The following is a 23,573-nucleotide window of genomic DNA, read 5'->3' as shown; positions in this document are numbered from 1 at the left end:
GGTTCAGAGACGTTAAGTAGTGTGCTCACAGTTCACAGGCAGAGTCATAAGGCATTACTTTCATTTTCCTTAACATATCTCAAGTGGTTGCCTACAAATTTTCTCCTCCACCTCTTTGACTGACTAACCCTTTTTCACCTTTCTGGCATAACTCAGCTTAAAATGCACCTTCTCAATGATCTTTGGTCTTCCAAGCCAGGTCTGGATGCCTTTCCGATCTTCCATTCCTTATATTTTATTTCTACCCTTATCACACTGCATTATAGCTTTGTTTAATTGCCTACATCCACTATAATACTGAAAGACTTTTAAGGGTAAAGACTGAGCCATTTCCATTGCCATCAAATCCCTGGGCCATAGCATGTAGCAGATGCTAAGAATTGGTTTAATGAACGGATGAGTAAATGGGAGAAAAAACACAAATTCAGTTGACTTCTGAATTATTGCCTAAGTTTGGGCCTTTAACAGTTTCCTCTTTCTTGAACTATTCTCTATCCTTCAAGCTATTCCATCTTAGTTCTTATATGTTCAATTCATTGCCAGGTTCTAGAGGCTGTTCACTTGCAGAGAGCAAATCCACGTAATTACCATGTTTATTTAACAAAGCAGAATGTTTTACTCTTTTATGTTCTATCACATAAACTGGGAAGGGATGTGGCTTCCTTGTTTATCCTTTCTTTGTGGTGCCATTTCATAGGATTATGCAGTGTCAGTGTTCAAATGAGACTTAGAGACCATTGTATTAAATCCCTCAGAAGAAACAGAATCCCAGAAAGATAAGACAATTTACCCAAGACCCTGCTGCTAGCAAGCAGTGGCCTGTTTCTATTTTATTTACTCTGTATCTCTCCATCATTTTGCCTTTTTGAGATCAAGTTGATCTCCACTTGGGAAGGTGCCCACACCTGCAAGCCCCAATTCCACTGCCCTGTGTCTGGACATTCAAGAGGGTTTCAGCACTGTGCCTCACTTCTTCAGGGTCAGCCGAGATGTCCACTGCAGGATCAAAAGAAGCCCTTCCCATCATCTGGTGTTACAGCCTCAGAGCAGCCACCAGTCACACACTAACAAGCAACACACTGAACAGAATCACAGCCAATTCTGTCACCCGCCCAAGGATTTGTAGCTCAGCCATGACATCTGGGGGAAGGATTTGCAGAGTCCAGCGTGAACTCACAGAGGCCATATGTGCACATCTGGAGTCTAGACTGAGTGGCTCTCTCACTTGGGCTCACACCCCCCTCACGCCTCCTGCTCTCTCTCTTTGACTCTTTCTCTTTACCCCTCTTTCATTTTGCCAGAGTCTTTTCTTTTTTCCTATCTGCCTCTCCTGATTTTTTTCTTTTTTCTTTCTTTCTTTCTTTCTTTCTTTCTTTCTTTCTTTCTTTCTTTCTTTCTTTCTTTCTTTCTTTCTTTCTTTCTTTCTTTCTTTCTTTTTCCTTTCTTTTCTTTTCTTTCTTTTTTTTTTTGTTTGTTTTCTTAAATCACTTTGGCTTAAGTTTTTCAAGATACTACTGACTAAGAAAGCAAAGGTTTTCCCTACAGTGAGAAGAATGTAAGGGCACAATGTCATGGGACAATGTCTAGCAAGGTTCTCACACAAGCTCTTCTGCTAACCAGTTGCACAACTTTAAAAAGTACATCCCTGGGACTTGAATTTTCTTACCTTTCAAATGAAAGAATTAGACCATATTTGATGTATTTTACCTGTTTTGTTTGTTTGTTCATTTGTTTGTTTTAAAGCAACAAGAATACTTTCTTTGAAGATCAATATGGAAAAAACATTGAAGAAAATCTTTTCTGGTTAACATGGGAGTGGGGCAGAATAACTTTTCCACCTTCAGGAATGCCTAACAGATGCTGGGAGCAATAGTTTCTGGAATGCACAGTTGGAAAATCCCTGGCCTGGAAGATCCTTGAGGTCTCTTCTATTTGGTAGGTGTGGCAAAAACAACAATGACTACCACGTATTCTCTTTGTATTCTTACATCCCCCAACCTCTAGCAGCTAGGTATTGCAATGTGAATAGTTCTGGCCAATGTGGGCAGAAATGATTCCTCACTTCTGAGTTGAGACAGTGAAAACTGATGTCTGATTCGTCATGCTTTCTTCCTTTGCTACAGTGGCAAAAGAGGTTGCCTCTTATACAAAGTGCAGCTATAAGATGATGTATCCTTTGGGTCCTTGAATGACTATGTGGAGCACACATTTTTTGGTGCTCCAATGGCATAAGTGTGAGTCAAAAATAACACTTTGTTGTGTTAAGACATTGGGATGTGAGGGTTAATGTGTATGCTGGAATAAAGCCCATCTATGTTGACTAAGGTAGCAGGTACGTAGAAATTAGGAGGAAAAGATAAACGCTCTTACATGTTAGGTCTTCTTTAACAATCTGTGCATGGTGGAACCATTATACAAACCAGACAGTTCCCATACTGGTTAATTTGAATAAAATTCAGCAGAAAAGGGACTGTCTGAATAACATAAATAAAAACACTTTGAATATCATTAATCCAGAACTCTTCAAATCCAAATAACAATTTTTAAACAAAACCCTTTCCCAAAATAGAAGCCCACACATTTTTGCTGAATCTTAGGAGATAGAATGTTAGAGCTGTCAGGGTGTCTTTGGATAGGAAGGTGTCAGGACAGGCTGGAGCAGAGGCTGCTTTCCCATTGTAATACATGGCATCTGTCCTGAGGGCTTTCTCTGTTCCCTCACCCAGGGGCACTGGTAGCTGAAGATTATTAGTAGTAGGTATAAGTAATCCAGCTCCTTCCTGGGTGCAAGGGAGAAGTGGGGATAGCTCTGAGTCACGTGTTCTACATTGACTCCCTAAGTTCTCCGGTTACTCAATGAGCCAACTGGCATAATAACACATCCTTTATTGGCTGCTTTCCTTTCCCTGCCCCACTCTCTTGTCCTTTATTGGTTTTTCCTGGTATCATACCCTGATAAATGACTTGAACATGATTCCATATCTTAGGATTTGGGGGAAACCTGAACTAAGTAAACAGCCTCTTAGCCAACCACTCTGTCTTTTGTAAGTTCAGATCTTATTTCTCTCTAGGAGATTTCTAAATGCCATGAATTCATTGGATAAGTGGCAATTTCAGGCCAGTGGATGGGCTTTTAAATGCACATCACAAGAGGATTGAGAGCTTGTAGTGGAATTTCACTTGTGTCTTCTACTGTGGAACCGTAGCTGTGCCTCCTGATGAGTTTTGCCATTAAGGAGTTTACTAGAACTCATCTTCCACTTGTTAAAAAAAAAAATTATAAGAAGAGCATGCACATGTTTTATGTTGAGTCTAGCATTCCCATTTATTCACAAGTACAGTAGCGCCATCATATGACCACTGCCCTGAAAGCGTTCCTGGTTTACTGGATCAAAGTTTCTTAAGGTTCTTGGGAGAGTGTTGGATTGTGGAATGGAAAGTGCTAATGGATAGAAAGAAAAGGCATCAATGTATCAAGGGGCTCAATGTCAAATGGATTTTTGTATTGGAAGTATTTGAGTGAATAGAATGGGAGAAATGATGCTTATGGTCACAGAGTGTAATGTCTGACTTCATGGTTTCAGGAGTGGGACAGCAGGTCATAACAAATTGCAAGGTATTGGCACAGAAGGGAATGGCTAAAATGAAGTGGGAACAATGGATAAAAGATGTCAAAGAAGTGTGTAGCCTCAGAGTGGGGCTGTATTTCTAATTCCCGTTAGTAATGAACTTCGTGTTTCTGAATGTGCACTTTTCAGTCTTTATTTGATTGATATCTCGGAAGCGTTGCCATTGTCTACTTTTTTTTTTTTTCCTGACAATACACTTCCACTCCCATTTGGCTCTGTAATGTAAAATTATGTTCCAAATTTAGGAGTTTCTTTTTCCACTCTTTTTCTTCCCAGATCCTTTGTAGATACCTCTTTTTAAAACATTGGTGTTCTATAGGAATACGTCCTACTTTCTCAGTATCCTCAGTCAGCACTTTCCCTGAATGATTACATCCATCTGTGTGCTGTTGGGTCCCAAATCTGTGTCTCTAGCTGGACTTATTTCCTGAGCTCCTTCAGTAAATCTCGGCATGGATACCTCACAGGCACCTCAAACTCAACATGGTCAAAGGAGAATTTTACATGACTCCATTCCTTCCCCTTCGCCCCTCCCCAAACCTCTACAAAAACACTGTTTCTATTCTACTTTCCTCTATCTTAATAAATGAGCACACTGGCACCCAAGATCTTGGGAAACCAAGAACTTCTTTATGTTTTGTCTACCGATATATCCCCAGTAGAATCATGCCTGAAAAGAGTAATTATTAAAAAATATTTAAATGAATGAATGCTTGATTTCTCCATAAAATCAATTGCAAAGTCCAATTTAGCTCTGGCTTTGATTTCGTTCCTTGCTAAATTTTGTCCTCCTCATCGCAGTGCAACAATGTAGTAAACAGTGTAGTAAATAGGAAATAAGTTTATCGCATCATCATTAGTAGCAGCAAAATTTGGTATTAATATAAATGACTTTCAAAAGAGGAATAATTAAACACACAGATATGGTATGACTATGCAATAATATTTCATAACTAAGGAACTTGAAATATTATGGGAAAAAGAATACTACATGATATTACATTTTTAAAGGAGCACTAAATATTTCAAATATAGAATATTATTAGTATACATATATAACTACATATGTTTAATGTGTACAGAAGTGACAAAGAAAAAATATAGCAAAATGTTAACACTAGAATAACTGGTGATTTTAATTTTATTTTTATATTGTCTATAAAAATCATGCTTTAGTTTTATAATCAGAAAAAATATATATAGTCTAAAATATTTTTATGTAATAGAATCAAGGCTAAGCATTTTATCTTACTTTTTAAACTTTTTTTCACAGTTTTCTTTTATTATTCAGTGAATTTTACTAAAATTTTTTTTGAATTCTAATAATGGAGCCAAATGTTGATTTTGCTATAGAACTATAATATGACTTTTTTTATATACTGTGTCTTTTTGTTTTTTAAAGTATTAATATACAATGGTGTATGGCATTCTTTTTATTTTATGTAACTACTTACAAAAGACCCGGGCCCTAGACACTTCATAAAGAATACAGAGCCAGAAGGCAACAGATCAAACTTGCTGTTTGCATTAATGAAGGTATGGATGAACTACCATCATTTTGAATTTTAACTGTCATTTATGAACTTTGTTGTTCTTCAGCAAGTAAATCTATAAATTACAAAGCAGTAGTACCCATCACAATGAGAATACATCTCTATCTGTCCATAGATATTGAAATATGAGTAACTGTGCTATTATAAATGGAGATGATAACATCATACACATATAACATGCTCTGCAGAAGGACTTTTTAAAAGAGGAAAAGAATATAATTACTGAAAGTTTAGAAAGATTATACATACCCCTATCTCTACCAAATATGAGCATACATATCTTTAAATGTGACCCCTGGTAAACACAATTCCTATTGTGCACAGAGAAAAGGAGTTTATATTTTAATTTCAAATACCTTGGATTTCAGAGAACAGCATCTAGGAATCAAGACTCTTTTGTTTCATCAGAGTTCTCTTCAATACTAGGAGAGAAGGTGGGATGGATTCCTTCTTTACTCACCTCCCAGCCACCTACAAACTTCGCCACACAGCTCAAGCAAATGGAGTTTTACATAAGCCTGTTCACTGTTTCCATCACATCCTCCAGCACAGATTCCATCACTCTCCTCTCCTGTTTTGGAATAAGTGATCGCAAAATTTTGCTAAAAATTTCTTACTGTGCCTTTGAGATTAATTCTCTCTGTTAAGTGAACAAGGATGGAAATAATTAACCTTTCACTTGGTATTAATAGAAAAAAGTAGAATTTCAGTAGCGCTAATCTATTTTATAGGCTATTACTCCTCTGGCCTCCATTCCATCTCTTCCCACATGTGACCATCTGGTTCTCTGAATGCAGCTGTTCCTTTGTGTCATTTGCATGACTATGGGTCCAAAGCACAGAACAGGAGGTGAAGGAAACCATGCACATGCTGGAAGGGGAGAGCTGAGTTATGTACCTCAGGAGTTTTCATTTTGGATAATTTCAGAAAATGCATAGCATATCACTGCTGTGCAATGGGACTGTTAAATTGCTGTTCTGACCTCAGAAAGAGAGCGTGGGTGCGGCAATTGGTGTTTGGGAAAAGAAATGTGTTTATGGTATTACATGTCAAAATGACAAGTGAGATTGAACAAGCAGCAATACTATATTCCCTGCCTTTACTGAACACCTATTCTGATCATGGGAAATGAAATCTATACAATAAGGGGCTTGACATAGAGTATTAGATACATAATTTTACTTTCTATGGAATCTTGAGGACTTCTCTTCCCTATCATTCTATATCATAAAAAGGAAGATCTCTGGGGTTTGAACCCAGAAATCTGTGTTTTAACAAACTTTGCAGAAGATTCTGATGCACTCTTGAGTTTGAGAACCACTGTCATACGCCTTCAACCATTCACTCCAGGTGATGTTTCTTCCCACTATTTTAGATCCAATGGTGTTGTTTGTTGTTGCTCTTATTGTTGCTTTTTACTCCTCTACTCCTTCTTCTTTTCCAGATATCTCTAACAAAAATTTTCTGCCCTAAATACCTTCCCCCTCCTTAACCTTTTAATCTTTCTTAAACATCCCTTTCATCATGACCTCTTACTTCAAACCTCCAATGAGGCTCCACTGCCACCTGGTGAAGTTCAATGGTTCTCCACTGCTCGGTAACACTCCACCTCTTACAAGCTTCTGACCTAAGGACTTATTTCTTCTGACTTAAGAACTTATTTCTCCTTTCTTCGCAACTCAGTTCTCACTCTGATGAGGTTTATTTTCTTAATTTCTATGTCATTCATTGCACACATTTTTGCATTGTGCTTTTGTTTATGCTCTTCTTCCAGGTCTAGTTTATTCTTTTTTAACCTTCTTGTGTTTTCAAATCCTCATCACCTTTCCAAGTCCCCTTCTTCCATGAAGACCCTCCCATCACCTCATCATACCACTCTTTCTCCCTTACTGCTCAGTCCTCTCCTCTGACAACTATTAAACACTATCTCATATTATTATACACACATATTGTCCTCAAGGACAAAAATTTGATTTCTACTTCTTTGTATTTTTTCATCCAATAGCTTATTTGGTACAGACTTAAGTGTTCAAAAACTGTATTGGCCTTTGAGTAATAACTCCAACATTTAGAAAAATAATAAAAGTCCTATCTTTAGCTAAATCATTATTTAGACAGTTGACACATTATTCTTTATTTCTTGGTCATGACTCACTGTCCTAAGTGGAAATCACTACGGCATTTCTGGATGAAGGTAATTGTGCAATGGGAGGTCATCCTTCTGCAGAGGCAAGGGAGCTGTGATGGCCAGTGGCAGTGAACAGCCCTGAGGACTGGACCAGGAAAAGGAAAATAGGCACTGTCTTCAAGGTGTGTCCATGAGTTGCAACTAGTCCAGTGACACAAAGATAATGTTCTTGTTTTCTGTCAAAGATAAAAAAAAAAACGATCAAAGAGGAGGGGAAGAAAGAAAATTTATCTCTTTCTGCTAGTCTTTGCTACTGCAGAGAAAAGTATTTTGGGAAGTGAAAAAATTATATCAACCATGCAAGTTATATGATAAAAGAAGTCTTGATTGTAAGCTAGAGATAAAGTTCTGACTTGCTATGTGATGTTAGTCAAGACTTTATGCTCTCTTTCTCAGAGATTTTATCTATCAAATAAAGATCATAATGCCCTTTTCTGGGAGTTGTAAAAATTTGAGACAATGGCTGTTCCTGGACCCCAGAGATTGAAAATCAAATCCTTGTCATTCTGGGAGCTAGTTTCAGGACAAAGTGTGAAGTGTGGGGCACTCATACCAGGGAACATGACAATCTTTATTGCCTATATCCTATATCCCTCCCCTACTATTGGAATTTCCAGGCCCGAAGAATCTGTGAAGAGAAGAAAGTTAAATGCTCTGACAAATATGAGGACAATAGTATGGCTACACCTTTATTAGGGACAACCAATGTTCTCCCTGGGTTTCCCTGGATCCAGAAATGACAAGTTATGTTTACTTTTAGAAGATACCATTGAAGAGTATCTGTGGATTAACCAAGTTCCTGCCATGTGCCAGGTAACATACTAGGTGCATTCATATGGTTATTTCACTTCATCCTGATTACAACTCCATGATATAGGTAAATCAAAGAAAAAAGAAATCAAAAGAGGACATATAGATTTCCCAATGAACAGCCAGAAATATTTTTTACTCCAAAGATGATGTTCTTTCTACTCTATCAGGATGCCATTCTGATGCCAGCATGACCTAGAAGAAGAGAGAAGGTGAACTTATACTAATTGTACAGAATATTATACCCAAGTAGGAACTGAATTATTACAGTCCTGAGTTACCTATTATATTTGGGATAATCTATGCAAAGACATATGGTTAAGGATACTGAAGAGTGCAACTTAATAAAAAAATATAATGCATCCATGCCTAAGATGCAGTTTAGTAAAATTTTCAATTAATGGAGTATCCACTCCCTTCTGATCTAGCTTCAAGAATCTCTGGCATAGATTTATCTGTCTCACAAAATACTGGGTCTGCTGCGCTCCCAGTGCTTCATTAGATGTGTAGTGGTCTCAGGACATCAGAGGTGGGTCCTTATATGGTGGTTGGTCAGCTTTCAGGAAAGCATGGGAATAAGTATGAGATTGTCCTCTAGTCCATCTGCTGGTCTAAGAACATACAAAGAGTTTCTCCTGCATACTTCATTTGGCCCACTGGCTCCAACATGGCGTTGGCGTTAAAACATCATCAGATATCCTGAACCAGTTTTTTGTTCTTTTTGCTGTCTTGTCCTAATGGTCCTGCCAACCCTTGATTTTTTTTTAGGCTCTCATAAAAAGAGGTCCTTCATCCTTTCCTCTTGCAAAAGCACAGGTTTTCCCTCCTAGAAGCGATTGATGGCCCATTTAGAAAGGCTCAATTGCCAGCAGTACAGGACAAATCTTTTGTCCAGCTTAGAGAACAGGTGGAGCAAATGCCTTTTATTTGCTCCTGATGCTTTACTCCTCAAAAGCCTAACTGAAAAGTTTCTTACTATAGCTATGATATACAAAATACAAGTTAAATTCTCAAGGCATCCCATAAAATAAACCTTTGGCAGCATGCCCTTCTACATTTATATTTCAACAGAGGCCATTTTTTTTTTTTTTCTGTACTAAAATGAATACAGGGAAATCAGAAGAAAGAGGAAAGGAAAAGATGGAAGAATGAGCAAAAAGAATCCAAAAGGAGAAATTTAGATCTCAGATTAACAGTATATCTCTGAAATTTTGTCTATCAGAGTTTAATTAATCTGTGTACTAATGAGGATAAATACTTGTTACTCTAACCTTGAAATCTCAGTGACTTAACACAGTAAAAGCAGATTTTTCCCACACATCACAATCCAATACATGCCGGCTGTTGGGAGGGGTTAGGCACTCTGTTCCACACAGTCAGTCAAGAACCCAGCTCCGGTTTGTAGTTTGCCATATTTAAAGACCTCAGATTCTTTTCTTTTCTTTTCTTTTTTTTTTTTTTTTCTTATTCTTGGTGGTGGGGGTGGGGGTGGGGAATGAAGTTCCCAGCTCCAGCTCCCCAGGTGGTCTGGGTAAGACCTTGCCTTTACTTTTGGCAAAGTGAAAGAAAATCAAACTCAAGCGGAGAATATCTCAGGAAACTTCTAGGGGTCAAGATTAAAAGGAGAATATGTCACTTTCTCCCACATTCCATTGGCCAGAACTCAGCCTCATGACTTCATCTATCTGCAATGGCAGCTATAAATTTAGTTTAGTTGTGTAAACAGGAATAAAAGGAAGCAAGGTTTGGAGAAAACCAGCATTGTTGCCTTCCTCCCTAGCAGTACCCACGGCTGAGTGAGATATGTGTGTCCAACCAAGTAATGGAAGTTAGTTTGTTTTTAAACATATTTATTATATGGTAAAAGTAAATTTGACATCCTTTTATACTTTGTGCAATTTGACAAATATATTATTAATTAATTTTTGAATGTAGATGAAGTTATAATGTACTGGTTCAAATCTTATAAAATTGATGATGCTATGAGAACATTTGATAGATGTCTACATTTGTACTGGCTTAGAAGTTTAAAAGATCTTAATAAGGAATTATAATGTAAAATATACTTGGAATAGAATTTTTTATTAGATGATTTAATAGCCTTTAACACTATCAAAAAGAAACAAACAAGGAAGAAAAAAAAAACTGGCATGTTATTTTCTTCCAAAAATTTCCTTTAAGTGGGAATAGAAGGATTGCTCTGGGGTTAGCATAATTACTAAAAAAATCCTTTAAGCAAAACATACTTTCTTCTACTCACTCAAAAATACATAATGGCAAATATTCAATAATTAATTATAGCTCACCATCTTGGCAATAGTTAGGCTTGTTGTAATTTTCCCATACTCCTCAATGTTGTCATTACAAAGCACTAAAATAGTCCCAAATAGGTTATTAATGCTGTGATGAATTTTATGTGCATAAGGGTTTATAAATCAGGTTTTAACCATAAAAACAAAAACAGGGTCAGATATCTTTACTCAGAAAATTAGTTGCACAGGTGATGGAGGTGTTAAAAAAAAATAAGAGAGAGTAAAGACACCTAAAAGATTGCAATAGCAGAAAGCCACTCTCACTGCTAGGCTGAAGAGACAAAGATAGGAGGTGATGCTCCCAGAACCAAGGGCACAGGGTTTCTCAGGTGAAGCTGGAAACATACCAGACATGTCCTCCAGGATGTGGAGAGCATGAAGAAGCCAGCCATGTGGAGTACGAAGAAGCTGGTCATGTGGAGAGTAGAAAGGAGCTGGCTGTGTAGACAGCATAAATGCTCAAGAGTCAGCCCATGGCAAAGAGCAAGGGAGAGAAATACCTCGGCTGCTTTTCTCTCCTTGCTCCTCACCCTCCACAAGCTCCTGCCCATTTTTGTCATTGACCATACACAGCCAAATGGTGGCTGATGGACAGACTGGAAAGAGCTCAGCATCCCCTTTTTCCCTGATAATGTGGAGGAGGATAGGGGAGTGAAGAAGAACCCATCTGATGGCAAGGAGGCCCGGGATCACTGATGACAGTGAATGTACCGAGGGTGAGCGTCATGTGTGTGCTACATTCTCCATTGATTCACCTTACTCAGAGAGAGCGAGTGATTTCCTCTCTCCACTTAGCTTCTTAAAGACTACTTACCAGTCCAGAAAGATTCCAAATCCCTTGAGTGATGTCTTTGAGTAAAAGTAACATTCAGGTTAAATAAATTGCTACCTAAGGTTTGAAAACACATCCTGGAAGTTTGATTTTTAGATTTGTGTCCTTGCTGGAGGAAAAAAACAAAGAACTCAAGTTGTTGGAAAAGTTCATTTCGATTTAGCACCTAGAAGATCTTCTCCAAAAATATCTAAGAGATGAACACAGGAAGGAGATTGTGTTCCTTGAGAAACAGAGTGGTGAATACTTTAAACCTAAATGTCAAACTGACAGAACAAGTTGATAAACCCTGGAAATTCATTTCCTGGTCAACAAGCAAGAAATACACAAATAAATCCCCACATTTCCTACACATCTCTGAAAAATCTATAACCTTTCCTTGGGGTTAGTGCATAATAATGCAAATAACCTCAAAAATAAATAATTTCAGACAGGCAGCTCTCTGAAAGGTGATAGAAATGAAACATCAGTAGTAGAAATAAAAAGAGTTGACTGCAGGGAGAATCTCAGGGCAGTAATGAAAATGACACATTTTCAACCCAGCAGTGCTAAACGTTATTAAAGAAATATCTGAAAACATATAAAATGCTTTAATACTTCATAAAAATAATTGGGGTTCTCGACAACTTTAGCCAAATGGATGTCACAGGAATTCTCCAAGGATGGTTTCTAATGTGTACTTTGTGAAGGCTTTTTATTTTCTTTAGAAAGTGCTATGGTCTAATGGAAAGAGCAGCGCTATATGGCCAAAACAACCTAAAATAACAATTGTGATTTAGGCATCTGCTAAATGTGTGGTCTAGGAATAAGGCATTTTGCCACTACAATCCTCAATTTTTTCTTTAGTGAAAAGGGAACACTGTTTCTCTTATGGTTGTGATAAGAATTAGCAATAATGTTTATAATGTACCTGCCACATAATAAATTGGTGTCCCATAATTCTTGGTTATAATTATGATCTTATTCTTATTTTTTAAGATATTGTCCTTTCTTGGAGACCACTTCAAAAATGCAAACATCTTTGGGAGGAGTTACTCCCAAAGCATCTCTGAACATTGTGGTTGTTTTAACACCTCTGCAAAGCTCAGTTGACAGCCACCTAAGAGAAATATTAGGATGGGTAGTTGGGTGGAAGAAGGACATAAGAAAAAGCTTCATTTCACCTATTAATTGAAGTGCTTGCCACAGATAAGGTCACTCGGCACCATGCCCAGCTCATCAGAGTACAGAAATCTGTATATTTAATAGGCAAGCCAATTGACTCTGAATTATGTAGTTGGAATTCAACTTTGAAAACTATTGCTTTCAAGAAAATACGAGGAGTTGTCAGGCAGAAGGGATCGTGAGTGGTTAGTGGTCAATCCACAAAGACTATAGCTCCTTTATGCAATTCTATTGGGTGCAAGTCGTGCTAAGGTTCTTGGTTCTGTCCTATTTCATTGCCACATAAACAAGAATAGGCTGAGAGTAATTCGGAGGTTTTTATGGCTTGATGTTTTCACTGTTGAGTTCAAGAAATCCCTTAAATGCCAGGCCCTGGGGTTGGGGGTATCTATAACTATATATTTTGAATTGCATTTTGGCAAGATTAAAAAAATAGTCACTCTCTGCAAAGTATAGTGAATTTATCAGTGCAGGCAGAGGGCCAAGAGCCCAGATTACCAAGGAATAAGCAGTCCTCATTTTCTGCAGAGATGGACGGTGGGCAGGCTATTATGGACCTGACTCACACCTAAGAATAGTAATTGTGCTTCTCCTTTGCCACTTGACTTTGACCTTTTCTTGCCATGCTTTATTTTCTGTCTTCTTCTGTCTCCTATATTTTGTACTCTGCATATCCACCACCCTTTCTTCTGACTCACTGATGCTTTGAGTTGTCCTGTGGCTGCAGTGGGCACTCACCTGCACTCCACAACCCAGACTAAATGAAAAACAGGTTTACTCCAGATTTTATAATAATTATTTTAATAGTAATAACAATTAATATTAAAAATCATGATTGCTGTCTTTATTAATACTCCTGCCACTACTAGGTATATAAAAAGTAAATAAAAAGGTATGCTAGGAAAACTGAAAACAGTTATTTAAATGGAAACATTTATTGTTCTTATTGTTATCTCTTGTTATCCCCATTAAAAAAAAACTTAAAAAATATTGAGGTTCATTGTTATAGCAGCATTTCTCAGGGTCAAGGTGATGAGCCATCAGTAAATTTATGCTTGATTCAAAAGTAGTAGCTGTGTGTAGTTTGCTCCTTCCCTGTAATATCTGTCTTTCTGTGACAGGAATAAACTCAAATTTCCAAATCACAGAGAGGAACGTGCAAGCTTCCTTTGTTGGTAGAAGTCTGTGAAATGTGTTCCTCTTACTCTTTTGATTTCTGCACATGGAATTGAAGACCTTTTTTTTCTGGATCCAGTTGATAATCATGAGCAAACTGTTTCATATATTAGCCTCAATTACACTGATTACTTTGGACCTGGGTGATTTATGGAATTGAGAGCAAACTCTCGGAATCAGAAAAGGGCCAAAGCCTAGGTCCTTATTTAATCTAATTTCATGGAAAGTCCCCTTTTTCTTCTGGTTCAGAGACGCTATGAAGTATAAAAACTCAGCTGTATATTAATTCCAGTGGATGTGGATTAGTAATATTACAAACCATGATCAGTTTCACAGCTGATTCACTTCTTTGCCCCAAAACTGGAGAAATGGTAAATTTACTGACTCTGTTTCTCAGTAGATAATAAAAAATATATAGAAAATGTACTCTGAAGCATGACTTCTTATATTAAATATTTGAGACTATTTGTTAAAATCCTGAAACAAATACAGCCATCGATTTTTTAAATTAATAGACTTGACTTTCTAGAAGAGTTTTAGATTTGCAGAACAGTTGTGATAATACAGAGAGTTCCCATATACCTTCCACTTCCTTGGACATGGTTTCCCCTGTTATAACATCTTGCATTGGTGCAGTGCATTTATTATGATTAATGAACCAGTACTAATACATTATGACTAACTAAAGTCTATAGTTTAGATTAAGATTCACTCTTTGTATTGTACAGTTCTATGGGCTTTGACGAATGCACAATGATGTGTCCTTTACTGCAGTATCAAACAGAACAAGTTCATCACCCTAAAGATCCACTATACTTTACCTACTCATTCATCCCCATTTCTTCCAGTCCCCTTCCTCCTATCAATAACTGATCGTTTTACTGTCTTCTTAGTTTTTCCTTTTCCAGAATGTCATACAATTGGAATCATACAGTATGTAGCCATTTCAGATTGGCTTTTTTTACTTAGTAATATGCATTTAAGTTTCCTCTATGTCTTTTCATGGCCTAATAGCTGGGTTTTTTGTTTGTTTGGTTTGGTTTTCTGGGAGCATTAAATAATATACCATTGTCTGGATGTACCACCATTTATTTATCCATTCACCTATTGAAAACACCTTGGTTGCTACCAGTTTTTGGAGACTATTAATAAAACTGGTATAAACGTTTATATCCAGGTTTTTGTGTGGATGTAAATTTTCAACTCCATTGGGTAAATACCTGGAAGTACTTAGTCATATAGTAAGACTATGTTTGGCTTTGTAAGAAACTGCCAAACTATCTTGCAAAGTGGCTGTACCATTTTGCTTTCTCACCAGCAATGAAAGAGAGTTCCTGTTTCTCTACAGCTTCGCCATCATTTGGTGTTGTCATTTTTTGGATTTTAGTCATTCTAACAGATGCAATTTCCTAAAGATATAATGTCAAGCATCTTCTAGTAAGCTTATTTGCAATGCCATCTGTATATATCTTTGGAGAGATATCTATTCAGATCTTTAGCCCATTTTTTAATTAGGTTCTTTGCTTTCTTACTGCTAAGTTTTAAAAGTTCTTTGTATATTTTTGGATATAAGTCATTCATCAAATATACATTTTACAAATATTTTTCCCAGTGTATGGATTTTCTTTTTATATTCTTAACAGTGTCTTTTGCAGAACAGATGTTTTTAATTTTAATAAAGTCTGACTTATTAATTTGTCTTTCATGGATTGTGCTTTTGGTATTGTATTTAAAAGCTTATCACTAAAGCCAAGGTCACCTAGATTTTCTTTTTCATTTTTGCTTCTTTCTTTTTTTTTTTTTTGCAACTGGCCAGTATGGGGATCTGAACCCTCAACCTTATTGTTATAACACCACATTCTAACCAAATGAGCTAACCAGCCCTACCTAGATTTTCTTCTATGTCATCTTCTGGTAGTGTGCTGTAGTTTTGCAATTTACCTTCAGGTTTATAATTGATTCTGTGCAAATTTTTGTGAAATATGTAAGCTCTGTGTCCAGAGTCTTTTATATTATATATATATATATATCATATATAAATGTATATGTGATATACAATTGTTCCAGCACCATTTGTTGAAAAGACTGTTATTTTCTCCACTGAATTGTCTTTGCTCCTTTGTTGACTATAAAAGATCAGTTAAAATAGTAAATTTACTTACTCTGATTCTTAGTAAAACAGTAATTCATTAAATCTAATACAGAAAATCTGTACTGAAACATGACTTATTATGTTAAATATTTGATAGTGTTTGTTAAAATCCTTAAACCCAAACACAGCTATTAATTTTCCTCCATCAGAGACATGAAGTTCTCACTCAACCATTCATCAAACGTCAGATGCTAAGATATCCATACATATATTCATTTAATTTTCACAAACCCCTATGAGGTGTTATTATCAATATCTCCATTTAGCAGATCATAGAAAAGTGGTTTAAAGAAATTGAATACCTTGTCTATGGTCACCCATGGAAGCCAGAATTGGAAGTCACCAGGAGATTCTAGCAACAAAGGTTTTAACCTCCTTGTGACATTGACTTTATGTTCCCCTCTAGAAGTTATGAGTTCTCACCTCAGTCGGACTCTCCTTCAGGGCTATGGTGAAATGACTGCTGAAGTTCTGGGTCTCAGATCTCTTCCAGTAACTTAAAAAAAAAAAGCAACAGTGAAACTTTTCCTCAGATGACCTCTTAAACTTCCCGTGCCACCTCCTTGCCTACTTGGGTAAGTCATATGCCCATTCCTGAAACAATCGCAGTGGGCTGGGCAATGATGGATGTTGATTGGGTTTGGACAATGTTTCTGCATCAGTCACTTGTAAGGAAACTGAAGTTATCCTTAAAAATATAAGGCCCCTTGAGCTCGAGGTGGTCAGATTTCCCTGCATGGGGTGGTGATAATGAGAAGATACCTATTTGGAGTAGACAGCCAGTGATTTTCATTACACCTGTTTGTACGTTTCCCTAATTGTGCTCCCCCTCTCAGCCTCATCCTTTGTGTGCTTTCCTTACCTTCAGTTAGACTGGACTATCACTATTTCCAAAGATGCTCATGATAAGCTTCCTCTGTGCCTTTGCTACTTTGTAGAGACATTAAGCTTTTGAGTCAGAGACACCTGGTTTCCAATTCTGGATCTTCCCCATACAGAATGAGTAACTTCCTATCCACAATCCTCAGTTTCCTATTCTGCACAAACAGGAATAATGTGTATCTCGTATAGTTACACTGAGTATTAAATTAAAAGAGGAACTTATAATGCCTGCAGTAAGAAGTAATAAATGATTCCTATTCCCTTGAAATACATTCCTGTTAATACTGCAGAAACCTGTTCTGGCTTTTCATCCTGTTTTAGTCTTATCTTAGTTAAAAGTTGAAAAATAACCAAAGTATAAGAAGAGTGAGGGGGAACATGGCAGCAAAAGTTTTTTCCTAAAAGTTTGATTTTAGACATTGGAAAAATGGACTTCCAAAGTATGTCCTGAATCCTGGCAATGAACACTAGTCAAGGAAAAATCTGGTCCCTTATCTTACTTTATATCCATCACAAAGGTGACTCTTGGTGTCTGGAAAGCCTCACTTTTCTTCCCCTACCATTTTCTATCTGGCTGATGCTTTTATTTCTCAGCACAAATGTCATCTCCTCAGTGAAGATGTTGCTGATCCTCTAATCCACCAGACTAAATTAAGTCCTCTGTCATTGGTATAGAAAACACCCCATCTTTTCCTTTTTGTGACCCTCATCTATTGGTGATTGCAGATACTCTCTGTGTCTTCTGCTCTGGCTTGTGCTCTCCAGGGGATCCAAATGGCTTTCTCTACTGCACTGCCATGGTCCCAGTGCCTAGGTCCTTGGCACACACACGAGGCACTCAGAGATAGTTCTTAATTAAATGAATGAGCAATTAGAACTTCAATTGAAAAGTGACAGTTCTCAGAATTCAGAAAGCCAGACTTACTTGTTTGCCTGGGAAAGAGTAAGAAAAAATAGCAGAAATAAGATATTTCTAAAATAGCATATAGATCTCTTTATTGCCTTGTGGGAGTATTAAAGGTCCAGGATGTTCTATGAAAAGTGAAAGATAACTAAATTGGCAAGTGTTGTTTCCAGTTGACAAATTCATTCTATATAAACTCTATATTATTCTTTTTGGGTCAAACCATATTTCACAAATGCAAAAAAAAAAAACAAAAAAAAACAGACTGAAGCAAGAAAAAAATAAAGTGTAAGAAAATGAAGGTAGACATAGCAAAAGTAAGTTAAATTAAAATAAGGGATGAGAGGCAAAATCCCCTCAAACATCTTTAAAATCCCACAGAATATTAAAAGAAAAAAATGCTTAGAATCATTTAAACTCAAATAACATGTCTGATTTCATTAATATGCCAATCACATTAGGCAATGATTTTGATTTCTGTTTTGAAAAATAAGTACATGCTTTAAGACTTTTTGATTTATTTTCACTGGTTCCTGATAAACAACATTGAATTTGAACACTTCAGATTACACCTAAAGACCCCAAATGCAGCTCATTGCAAAGTTGAGAAAACCAAATATGACACAGTGTACTGCTCCGTGAATTTTGGCGTTTTCAATTCTCCTTGAAATGGGAAGAAGAGTAAACACTATAACGTGATTGTCATCAGGAGATCTGCAAAAGGTGATTAATATAAACTTTGTATTTTGAAAAGTTGAAGACTGGGAGAAATGTATTCAGAGAACATTTCTGGTGAGAAGAGAAAGGGTTAGAATACAGGGTTTGCTTTCCAACTATCCTGGGTTTAAATTCTGTCTTTCTTACGATTTTCAGTCAGCTATTTAATGGCTACTCTGATCACTCTGAAATTGTTTTTGAAGCTATGTGATAAGAATAATAATTGCAATAAAAACTGCATATTACTTTTGTTTGACTCAGAAATAATATACACCAAGTACCTGACACATAAAAAGTAGCACAGTAAATAGTAGGTTTAATTTTATTGTATAGGATGATAAGTCACCTCTTCTCAACAAGTCTGCTTCCTACTGGAAGTTTCCTATGGAAACTACTTCATTTCAATATTAAATCTGGAACCTTACAGTTATAAATGCTCAGGTAAAGAGCAATATACTTGGCAGGTATAGAATAAAGAAATAGCTCTTTTCTAGTACAAATTGCATTTGTCATAAATCCTGCTGACAGCTTTGGTAAAAAGGTCTCAAAAGAAAAATATTTGTAAAACTGGGAAATACACTAAGGGCTCAAAGCAAAAAGGACACTATTGCCAGCAAAAATACCTGCAAGAAAACTTTGATTTTGCTTGACTTTTTTCTCTCAGTCTCAAAACCACCAGTTTCCTTCTCCAAATGCAAAAACTAATTGAGGAAATAGAACTGATGGATGAGTTCAAAGCCAAATTTCTTTGAGCCTGCAATGGCAGGGTAGAGTCGAGAACAGGAGTGTTCCTGCAAGTAATCTGATTTCTTGAACTTAATTTCACAGTCTATCAGTTACCAGAGAGACATTATTTTCTGGTCAAGTCAAAAGCAAGATTTCACAGATAGAAGTAAAAAAGAGAGACTACTGTCTTCTCTCAGGGGAATATTAACCTCTGGAGACATAAACCAACTTCTTATAGCTTTTTGCACCCCTGGTGTTTTCTGAAATATTGGTTAAATCATGTATTACATTTAATAGCTTTAGCTTTTTTATGTGGAGAAAAGGGCCCAACAATGTCTTAAATGTGCAAATGAAGGACATTGCACCAGTGCATAAAATGTAACCCTAAGATTTATGATATCAGTGGTACTGTTTTTCTTAGGTGTATTAATGCCTTTAAGAGATTTCTCTTGGATAATTTGGAAAGCAGACCACTTTGGCTAATAGACACAAAACCAAAATAATGAATCAATTTTTAGAAGATACTATCTCTCTGTAGTAGATTCGTGGATTGCAGAGTATAAGAAAACTAGTGGTGGAAATTTCAATGTATTTACGTATTAATTTGTTTTTATGTATTTATGTCTTGCCTTGTTCCAAAAATGATATAAGATGTGTAAAAACAACATAATGTGATTTTTTAAAATTAAAAATAACTTACTGAAGAAATCAAGGCAAATAAGAAGAAAGATAAGATATATTGGTGGTTAGTACAAAATCTGCTGGCCATGTAGTTTTGTATATGTGTTGTTTTTGTGTATTATTCATAATTAATTTTCAGTGGGTAACAGTTGCCTGAACAGCTATGAACCAACAGAAATTTTACTTTTTCAAAGACTCAGTAGAAAGCAAGCAGTCCTGACCTGTTTCCTCTCGAAATCTTGAAATCCCATCTTGGGCCCCACCAAAATTGTAGGTGATCCATCTCTTTTGTTGAAGTTACTGCATTTTGACAGCCTGTGTACCCATAGCTTGATAACTGGTGAAATGTCAACAGAGAAAAAAAGGTATTCTATGTATAGTGAAAGTTAAACTTCTTTCTCTATATTTCTCTATACCCTTCATGTAGTCACTCACAGGTAGGTCTGCCGAAAAAGCATCAAAAACTCCTGAAGCAAAGTCAAATCAGAAGAAAATAACCTCAGCAATAATGTAAATATCAGCTTCTATTGTATCCATGACCACTTGAATCCACAGAGGATTTGCAATGTTGTGACTGTGTAACTTTTCTTTCCCTCTAATTCTTACCCAGGGATCTTTTAAGTCAGCAATGACAAATAGATTTTTAGAGTGAGTTACAACTTAGCTCCATTTTCAATTGGCAGTAGACATCTAAAACTGTATGTTGAGAAAAATTTTGTGCCTATATCTGGGCCCAGTGGAAAAGACTAATGTGACCAATTAATGATGTTGGCCGAGACAGTGGGAAGGAGCATGGTGGCAAGTGTGTTGGGTATATCTGGTTTCAAGTGCTTTTGAGATTTTTTATTCTGATTATACTCCAGAGTCATAGGAAATTAACCTTATGATACCTATATTCTTTTTCTAAGATGCTTTTAGGAAGGATAATCAAGAGTGAAGCATTTTCTCATCCCTAAATAACAGGGAAAAACTGACGAGTGTTCCCCATTCTGTGATTTTTTTCCATGTGTATTTGTTGTTGTCAAAAAGGTGGTGAGACGCACAATAACATATTCCATATATTGAAAAAAAATCCTCTGTTCACACAGAATTGATTTGGATTGCAGATGAAGGGGAGAAAAGGGATCCTAAAGGCCCATTTCTAGGGCTATGCCTCTTCTTTCATTATTTTCAGATCTTCCATTATATTAATTTGCCTTTGAGCTGGAAACGGGCAATTCTGACAATCTTCTGCTTCCAGTATGTAGGTGGTTTCCAATTTTAGACCCTTCCTATTATGGATGGTAAGATGATTTCAGGTCCAACATAAGTTGTATTTGCTAAGATTCAGAAGGTATTACTTAATCCTTCAGGAATACGAAAAGCATTGCGTACATTATCATGATTGAAAGGGTAAACACAGATGTGTGTTTCCAGTGAATTTTTGAGCATGCATAGTGTGAGAACATCACTAATGGAATTCCAAGAACTTTAAATGCTGTGGGAAACTGGCTTCTAAGGAGTTACAGAGCATCTGACATGCAACTATCCTTCCAGTAATCATTTCATTAAGAGTCAATAGTGTTCGTAAGGCTAGTTGGTTGCTGAAAAGCGTTTATGGGAGAAAATCTAAAACTGTAATGAAATTGTAGCTGTAGATTGAAATTTTTAGTTGAAAATCACAATAATAGAATCCTGGCAATTAATGCTTATTTTTATGTATAAATATGTAGTATATTGATTCATGACTAAAGTCATCTGTGATGTTGTAAATGATCAAACTTGTTTAGAGAGCTAAGGCATCCCAAAATTGCTAGGTGAATTTATTTCACTGATGTTGGAGGTGTTTATTATTGGAACAGAAATCTATTTGGTAGGATGTGAACAGGTGTCTCTGAAGAGATATCACAGTGGGAAATGTTCATGGAATTTCAATACTTGGTTTCAACCCAATAGTACATATTTCATAACATTTCAGCTAAATTAGCACATCCATTTTTGTGTTATATGGGGGTGGGAAAAAAAACTAACCTTTTCTAGCTTTTGAAAATTAATTAAACTTTTTTAGCTTTCCTTTTCTTTTGAAGTAAAAAAAAGTTGCAAACATGAACTTCCACCTTGGCAGAATTAAAAAGTTCATTCAAGCATGAAGAATATCAATGTCAAGTCAGAAGAAAAAGGAAATGAGGAGACTCAGTTATAAAGGTTTGAAATATAACTCCTGTGCACAACGAGTCTCATCTTTTCAATGTCATACCTGGTAGCTGCTGATCCCTATAGAGGCATAAGCTTATGAATCAGGAAGTATAGTTGAGCACGGTCATCAGAAAACTCTCAGAGGGAGGGCCACTGCATGGCTGCTGTGCTTTTTGGGAACCTCATAGTCGGCGCTGATACCTCCAAGGTGGGTACTTAGAAGATGGAAGCTTGATGCTAATATTTGTGTCTTATTTTTTCCAATGGCATTATTAAGGGATGATTGGAGAGTAGAGCTAAGGTGTATAGCTGAGATTGCTAGTTGAGCACCAAACCTATTTTTAATTTTTCTTGTACACACAGCTAGACCTCCATTTCCCAGGCTCCCCTGAAGTTAAATGTGACCATGTGATTGAATTCTAGCCAAAGATATACGGTACTTAGAGACGTGATCTGTTAAAAAGGGAAATTCCTCCTTTCTCTTCTCCTTAGCAGCTTGATGCTGAAGACTTGATGTCCTGGAAGCCATTTATTGATGATGTCGGTGCCCCAGGATAGAAGAAGCCTTGTCCAGAAATTAGAACTTGGAGAAACGCCACCTGACCAGGAATATACATTATGTTATGTGAATAAAAACTAAACTTTTATTATGTTAAGCCATTGATATTTTAAAATGGTTAGTCTCAGCTGCTGGCATCACCTTAAATAATATAAGCAATTCTCCTGTTAATCTCCAGAAGTTTCCTCAAAGCTTTTCAAAAAAAACAAGTAATTTATGTAAACTGATGTGCTTGCTAGGTAAGGTCAGCTTGACCTCAAATTCCCCCTATACAAAAATTATAAAATAGCCTCTAATTTTACCACCCCCCACATGCTTCCACTAAGAGGTATACAGTGAATATATCAGACTCAAAGGCGCCACATAGAATGGGTTATTTTGTGAATAGGACCCTGTGATACTTTAATATAATAAGAAATATGTATTTGGCTTCTGCCCCTGGTTTCTGGGACACAGAGCTCCTAAAACCCTGGTGATAGGGGTGCTAGAAGAAATTTTTTTCTGATATCTGGCCTTTTAACACGGGTTTCCAACATAGAGTTCCTAAGACCTTTGTAATTTCCTGAGTAATAGCATCTGGCACAAAGCTCCAAAGGCCCTTGGAATTTCCTGGGAGAGAAGAGCATCTTTTGTTCTAACTAAGTGACTTTTAGTGGGATCCTAGAAAGCCTTGGGATGGGAGCTCGTTGCTAGGGGAACCAACCTTGTGATTGGAGGATTGAAACCTTTAGCAGCAGCCCCCCCCCCCCTCAGGAAACCTCTGGGGAGGGGAGAAGTGCTGAAGGTTGAGTTGATCACCAATGGCCAATGATTTAATCAGTCATGCCTATGTAATAAAGCTTCATAAAAGCCCAGGAAGACTGGGTTCAGAGAACTTCTGTGTTGGTAGACATATCCAAATGCCAGGAGAATGGCACACCCCAACTCCACAGAGAAAAATGTTTCTGTGCTTGGGACACTTCCAGACTTTGCCCTATGTATCTCTTCAACTGGATGTTTATCTGTATTCTTTATTATATTCTCTATTAATAAACTGGTAAACATGAGTAAAGTGTGTTCCTGAGTTCTGTGAGACCCTCTAGCAAATTAATCAAACCCAGTGTGTAGGTTGTG

Source organism: Cynocephalus volans, chromosome 5 (genome assembly GCF_027409185.1).
Source record: "Cynocephalus volans isolate mCynVol1 chromosome 5, mCynVol1.pri, whole genome shotgun sequence".
Classification (NCBI taxonomy): domain Eukaryota; kingdom Metazoa; phylum Chordata; class Mammalia; order Dermoptera; family Cynocephalidae; genus Cynocephalus; species Cynocephalus volans.
This window is presented reverse-complemented; position numbering follows the sequence as displayed.